Source organism: Chenopodium quinoa, unplaced genomic scaffold (genome assembly GCF_001683475.1).
Source record: "Chenopodium quinoa cultivar QQ74 unplaced genomic scaffold, ASM168347v1, whole genome shotgun sequence".
NCBI lineage: Eukaryota > Viridiplantae > Streptophyta > Magnoliopsida > Caryophyllales > Amaranthaceae > Chenopodium > Chenopodium quinoa.
The window spans coordinates 4,670,321-4,676,724 of NW_018742523.1; the positions used below are offsets into that span (position 1 = coordinate 4,670,321).

The 6,404-nt window shown below is 35.6% G+C and overlaps 1 long non-coding RNA gene across 1 annotated transcript; it reads left to right on the forward strand.

Moving 5' to 3' along the window:
• The first annotated feature begins 3,371 nt into the window (after positions 1-3,371).
• Positions 3,372-6,171, forward strand: LOC110720028. Its single transcript, XR_002511249.1, has 4 exons — positions 3,372-4,116; positions 4,266-4,427; positions 4,865-5,084; positions 5,184-6,171. It is a non-coding gene; the product is annotated as an uncharacterized LOC110720028 (long non-coding RNA).
• Positions 6,172-6,404: the final 233 nt, after the last annotated feature.

Below are 6,404 nucleotides of genomic sequence, written 5' to 3' on the forward strand. Positions count from 1 at the left end.
AAGAATTTCTTCGTCATTCTCCCGAGGTCGAAAGGGATCTTTTTTTACATCAAGTGCTCTAACAACCATAGGGCTGCTCAATGGATATGTTGTATCCATAGAAAATCTTTTAAAAACTTTTTCTATGTATGTTGAATGGTGCACAAGTATTCCATTTTTTTAGGTGTTCAATTTGTAACCTTAAGCAAAACTTAGTTTTTCCAAGATCTTTCATTCCAAATTCTTTCTTTAAGCACTCTACTATTATTGAAATCTTTTCAGGAGTTCCAATAATATTAAAATCATCAACATATACTGCAATTATGACATATCCTGATACAAATCATTTTATAAAAATAGATGGGCATATAGGATCATTCTTATACCCTTATCTCAACAAATACTCACTGAGACAATTATACCACATGCGCCCTGATTGTTTCAATCCATATAGAGATCTATTCAATTTGATTGAGTATTGTTCTCGAAAACTTGAATTTGCTGCTTCTGGGAGTTTCATGTAAATGTCATTATCCAGTGGGCCATATAAGTAAGCTGTGACTACATCCATCAAGCGTAAGTCAAGTCCTTCTCTTATTGCCAGACTGATTAGAAATCTAAAAGTAGTTGCATCCATCACAGGAGAGTATGTCTCCTCATAATCAATACCGGGTCTTTGTGAGAATCCTTGTGCAACTAATCGGGCCTTATATCTTACAATATCACCATTTCATTTCTCTTTTGCACAAAGACCCATTTATATCCCACTGGTATCACACCTTCAGGTGTACGGACTACAGGTCCGAATACTTCACTTTTTTCGAGAGATTTCAATTCAGTTTCAATTGCTTCTTTCCATTTTGGCCAATCGCTTCTTTGTCTGCATTCATCATTGGATTTTGGCTCATGATCCTCATCATCATTCATGACATCTAATGCCACATTGCATGCAAAAACATCATCGACGTCGATTTGGTTTCGGTTCCATGTAATTCCAGACATGATAAAATTTGTTGAAATTTCTTCATTGTCAGGTACCTGAATATCTGTTTCCATCATGTCTAAGGTCACTTCTAGAGATCCTTTAATATTAATAGGTTCCTTGGTCTGGCCATTGTCAATTATTGCTCCCTTTCTTTTTCGAGGATTTTATCTTTGGTACCAATGGGTCTACACGCTTCAGGCGTGCTTTAGAATCATTTGCAACTTGGGCTTGTCCTTCTAGGACATCAATTTTAATAGGAGCATTTTCAGCTGGTATATGTGACTTTGTCACTTTCTTGAGGTCAGTAAATGAGTCTGGAAATTGATTTGCTAAGCTTTGTAAATGAATTATCTTATGGACTTCCAATTCACATTGTTTAGTATGAGGATCTAGGTAAGATAATGATAATTCATTCCAACTAATTTCCTTTTCCAGCTATTTGTTTTCTCCCCCTAATGTTGGAGACACTGATTCATCAAAATGACAGTTTGCAAAATGAGCCGTAAATAAATCTCCTGTAGTTGGCTCTAAATGCTTAATTATCGATGGAGATTCATATCCAACATATATCCCTAGTCTCCTTTGAGGGCCCATTTTAGTGTGTTTTGGTGGAGCAATTGGAACATATACTGCACATCCAAATATTCTCAAATGGGATACATTTGGTTCCTGACCAAAAATCAATTATGATGGGGAAAACTCATGATGACTTGTTGGCCTAATGCGAATTAGTGCTGCTGCATGTAATATAGCATGCCCCCAAGCAGAAATTGGGAGCTTGGATTTCACGAGTAATGGTCTAGCAATCAACTGCAAACGTTTAATTAACAATTCCGCAAGACCATTTTGTGTGTGAACATGTGCTAAAGGATGTTTAACACTAATCCCAATTGACATGCAATATTCATTGAAGGCCTGGGATGTGAATTCACCAGTGTAATCAAGACGAATAGTCTTAATAGGAAAGTCTGGAAAATGTGCTCGTAATCTGATCAACTGAGCAAGTAGTCTCGCAAACGCTAGGTCGCGAGTTGATAACAATGATACGTGTGACCATCTAGTTGATGCATCTATTAAAACCATGAAATATCTAAATGGTCCACATGGGGGACGAATTGGTCCACAAATATCCCCTTGTATACGTTCCAGAAAAGTAATTGATTCATAATTTATTTTGGTTGGTGATGGCATGAGTATTAACTTGCCTATTGAGCAAGCAGCACATGAAAAATTATTATATTATGAAGAATTTGCTGGCTCTTCAATGAGTGTCCACATGAATTTTCAATTATTTTACGCATCATTATTGAACTGGGATGGCTTAACCGGTCATGCCAAACTTTGAAGTCATCTGTAAACTTCTGGTTTACTATAGCATGTGATTCAATTATATTGATTTTTGTATATAGTACAAACCAGTCAAGAATGTAGGTAATTTCTCCATAATAAGTTTATTGCCTTAAATTATACTCCTGATTTGAAGGAATTCATAATTTCCTTCACTAATTGTCTCAATATGGTATCTGTTTTGTCGAATATCTTTAAAACTTAGTAAATTTCTTTGAGACTTAGGAGAGTATAATGCATCAATAATTTCCAATTTTGTTCCCCCTTTGCAATAAAACATTTTCTCTTCCGGAGCCTTCTATAATCTTTGTACTGCCTAATATAGTACTCACACTTATTTCTTTCATCATCAATTGCGAAAAATATTTCTAGCTTATTCTTAAGTATGGTGTGAGTGGTAGCACTATCAACTAGACATAAATCGATGATTGAGCTCCAAAAGGATTCATATTCTTTTCTAGAGGAATTATAAAATTGCTAATATTAATATGCTCTAATTCCTTCAATTCGTACGTTTGCTTACTCTGCTTGGTGCTGATAACGTGTTAAATATGGAAAAGAAATATAGAGATATATGAGGGAAATTTTGTTACGTTGTATATATTATTCCATCTAGTACGAGATATATATACATGTATATTATCTAGGGTTCCATCATCGGATAAGATCAAGTACCCAACTATAGAATATTCTAGATAGTACGTGGGATAACAGTCACCCACTTATTATATTTTCATAACAAAAATGACTTTTATTTAAATATAATATTCTTTATTTTAATATATTAACCTTTTTATTTTATTAATAAAACAACTGTAGTGTTTCTAATGTTACTGGTTCACAATAAATTGCGTGAACTATGCCAGGTCCATTTAAGAATTTGTACGATTCACTCTATTTTTCACTTATCTAAACTTATCTTATCTTATCTGAACTTACATGAACTTATCTAAATTTATTAGAACTTATTAAAACTTATTTTAGTTGTAATTTGAACTTGAGTAACCCTTATCAACATTTTTTTCCTAAAATTATCTAAACTTATAGGAACTTATTAAAACTGAAATAATAAGTGAAAATAAGCTGAACAGAACAAACCCTAATACTATGTGCTTACCACTAAAATATGTCAAAATTCATGTTCTCCCTTTTAAACAAAAAATAAAAAATATAGTGAATGACAATAAAAATAAGATTTACTTCGTTATTTTGAAAAATGGAGTCATGAACTACATGCATATTGATACTTGTTAATATGTCGTCACTAGTAGAAAAACAGAAATCAGCACCGCCCTTTTCGCACCGGTTTTTAAAAATCGGTGCCAAAAAAAATAGGCGGGATTGAGGGAAAGAGTTTTCGCACCGGTTCTAACCAAACCGGTGCGAAAAATGAGTTAATCACATCGGTTCAGTTCGAACCGGTGCGAATTCTATTGTAAAAAAAAAAAACCGGTCTTTTTAATCTTCTTTCTTTCTCTTTCCTCGATCTCTCCTCCTCTCTCATCTGCCTCTCTCTCCTTCGGTTCAACAATGGAGGCTCGGCTCTTTCCTCAAACTCCCTCTCTCTCCTTCAATCTCCTTCTCCATAACCGCAGCTTTCCCTTTCCTTTTCTCTCTCCTTCGATCTCCTTCTCCATAACTATGCCGCAAGCAACGTCGCTCTCCTTCTCCTTCTCAGTCCGAAATTGGCGTCACTAGAACCAAGCACAACCACCATCGCCGCCGCCGTCAATTTGAACCAAATACAACAACAACAACAACAACAAACTTGAATCAATTATCGACTCAAAAATCACAAATTCGAGGTATGTTCTCTTCGATTTGAAATCTAGGTTTTATGATTTTTTTTTTTATTATTAATGATGAACAATTGAAATTTTGATTGAATTTAATGGTGAGAATGTGAGATGATAGGATTTCTGATTTTTATTATTTTTTGTGATTATGGTGACAGTGGTCGGTGCTAGTGGTGGTGGGTTCTTTGGTGTGGTGGTGGTATCGTGGGTGCGGTGGTGGTTTCGTGGTTGCGGTGGTGGTTTCGTGGGTCGTGATTTCCTGCTACGAGTCTATGGTTTCTATGACGCACTGCCAGGAGTTAATTCAACCTTTACTTAAGGTACTTTTTTCTTCAATTTCTTCTGAGATTTTTTTGTCGTTTGAAGTTCCTCAGTTTGCATTATATTCACAATTTGGTTGGATTTTCTTTTCTTTTTTCTGGGTTGTTGTTGTTTTTTTTTTTCTGGAATCTTCCCATCATGAAGTATGTATATTTTACCCAAGTTATTTCTTGCAATTTAATCCATATGCATTGTTGAATTTTAAGGTGATTTGGATGATTTTGTTATATGGGTTTGTTTTTGTTAGGATTTTTGGTGATGGGTTTGTGAATTTTTATCAAGATTTGATTGATATTGAAATATTTGTTGTGATTGTTCTAAATCTTTATTTGATTACAAGTATATGATAAGTTGTAAATGTTTGATTAAAACAGCTTGATTTGTTTGAAAATGCTGGTGTATGAATGTTAATTCTACTGTTGATGGTTCTGTGAAGCTGTAAATGGGGTGTAAGATCAAGTGGTCAACATTGTCGTAGCAAATGGGAGCTGCCCGTTGATGGTTCTTTGAAGGTGAACTTCGATGCTGCCTTGTTGGCTGGAATTGGTGTAGGCCTTGGAGTTGTAATTCGTGATGGGGTTGGTAGGGTGCTGGCTGCTAGTGTGAAAAGAGTTCCTGCAAGTGATGTTCCTGTCATTCTTGCTGAAGCAATAGCAGTAAGTTATGGTGTTTTGATTGCAAAACAACTCCAGTTTGGCAGAGTGGAATTAGAGGGGGATGTATCTTGTTTTAACATCCATACTAATTTGTTACAGCTATCGCATCGAGGCTAGGGAATGTAAAGGTAGATAATCTTAGTCCAATTACTATTGCAATTGAGGTAGGTTCTTTGTTCTCTACTATGACAGGGAAAAAAAAAGAGTAGAAATAAGAAAGTCCTCTTACAAAGTTCATGCCTTCCTTTTAATCTGTTTGTTGGTGGTGGTTTGAATTCATTTTTACCATCCTTTTTCATTCACCTTTGAGCTGACACATCTAATATTTGTAGGTGCTTGGTATGGTGATGGCTGGTTTTGTCTTATGTTTGTTTTGTTAGCTGCTTGTTCTTGGTGGGCTGCTGGCCTTTTGTTTCTCAGCGTCTGTTGTCTATTGCTCTACTGCTTGCCAATTGCTGTTGTTCTGTGGTCTGCTTTGCCACCTGATGCTCAGCAGATTGCTGGATTGTTGCTGCTTTGCTGTCTGTTGTTGCTCTGTTGATTGCTAGGTTGTTGCCTGGTTCTTTATTGTTCTTTTTCTTCTGTATTAGCTGCAACCTATTTTTTTATCTGTGTGTTCCAGTTGCTGTTCTCTGTCTGTTGCTTCCTGGCTGCTAGCGATGCATCAACTTGATTATGTGCTATTACCGGTCTTCGCTGCTGATGATTTGCTGGGTTCGGTGCTTCTGGTTTTTCTGGTGCTGTTGCTGTTATGCTGGATGTGTTGTTGCTGTTTGCTTGCTTTCCTAGTTACTTAAAGGTCGCTCCGGTGTGCTTTTTGGTGTCGCAAGGTTGCTGCTGAGTTGTCTAGAGGTGTATTCTTCTAGCTGATGTTCCCGTTGCTCTGCTCCTGCATATTTGATTTGTATATTTTGTTTGGCAGATTCTTGATGTTGAAACTTTTGGCTTTGTTTTCTTTCCAAAAAAAAAAAAACCAACATAGTATGCTTATGTACGATTGTATACGTCTTTTTAGTGTTGTATGTATCCAGTTCATTGCACAACCAATAATTAATGTAGCTATGGCATTTTTCTGAGTGTAGTACTATTTATTGGTTTTGTGAGATGCACAAACTATACAGCAACCAGAAAATATGTAACTTTATATATATGTTAGTGTTTATATATCAATTTAAGTGAAAAAAATGCAAAAAAAAAAAACAAAAAAAAACAAAATAAAATTTTGGGGCATTTTTGGCACTGGTTTTGAAACAGAACCGGTGCTAAAAGTTTTTATTTTAATTTTTGGGCCATTTTTCGCATCGGTTCACAGCAAGAACC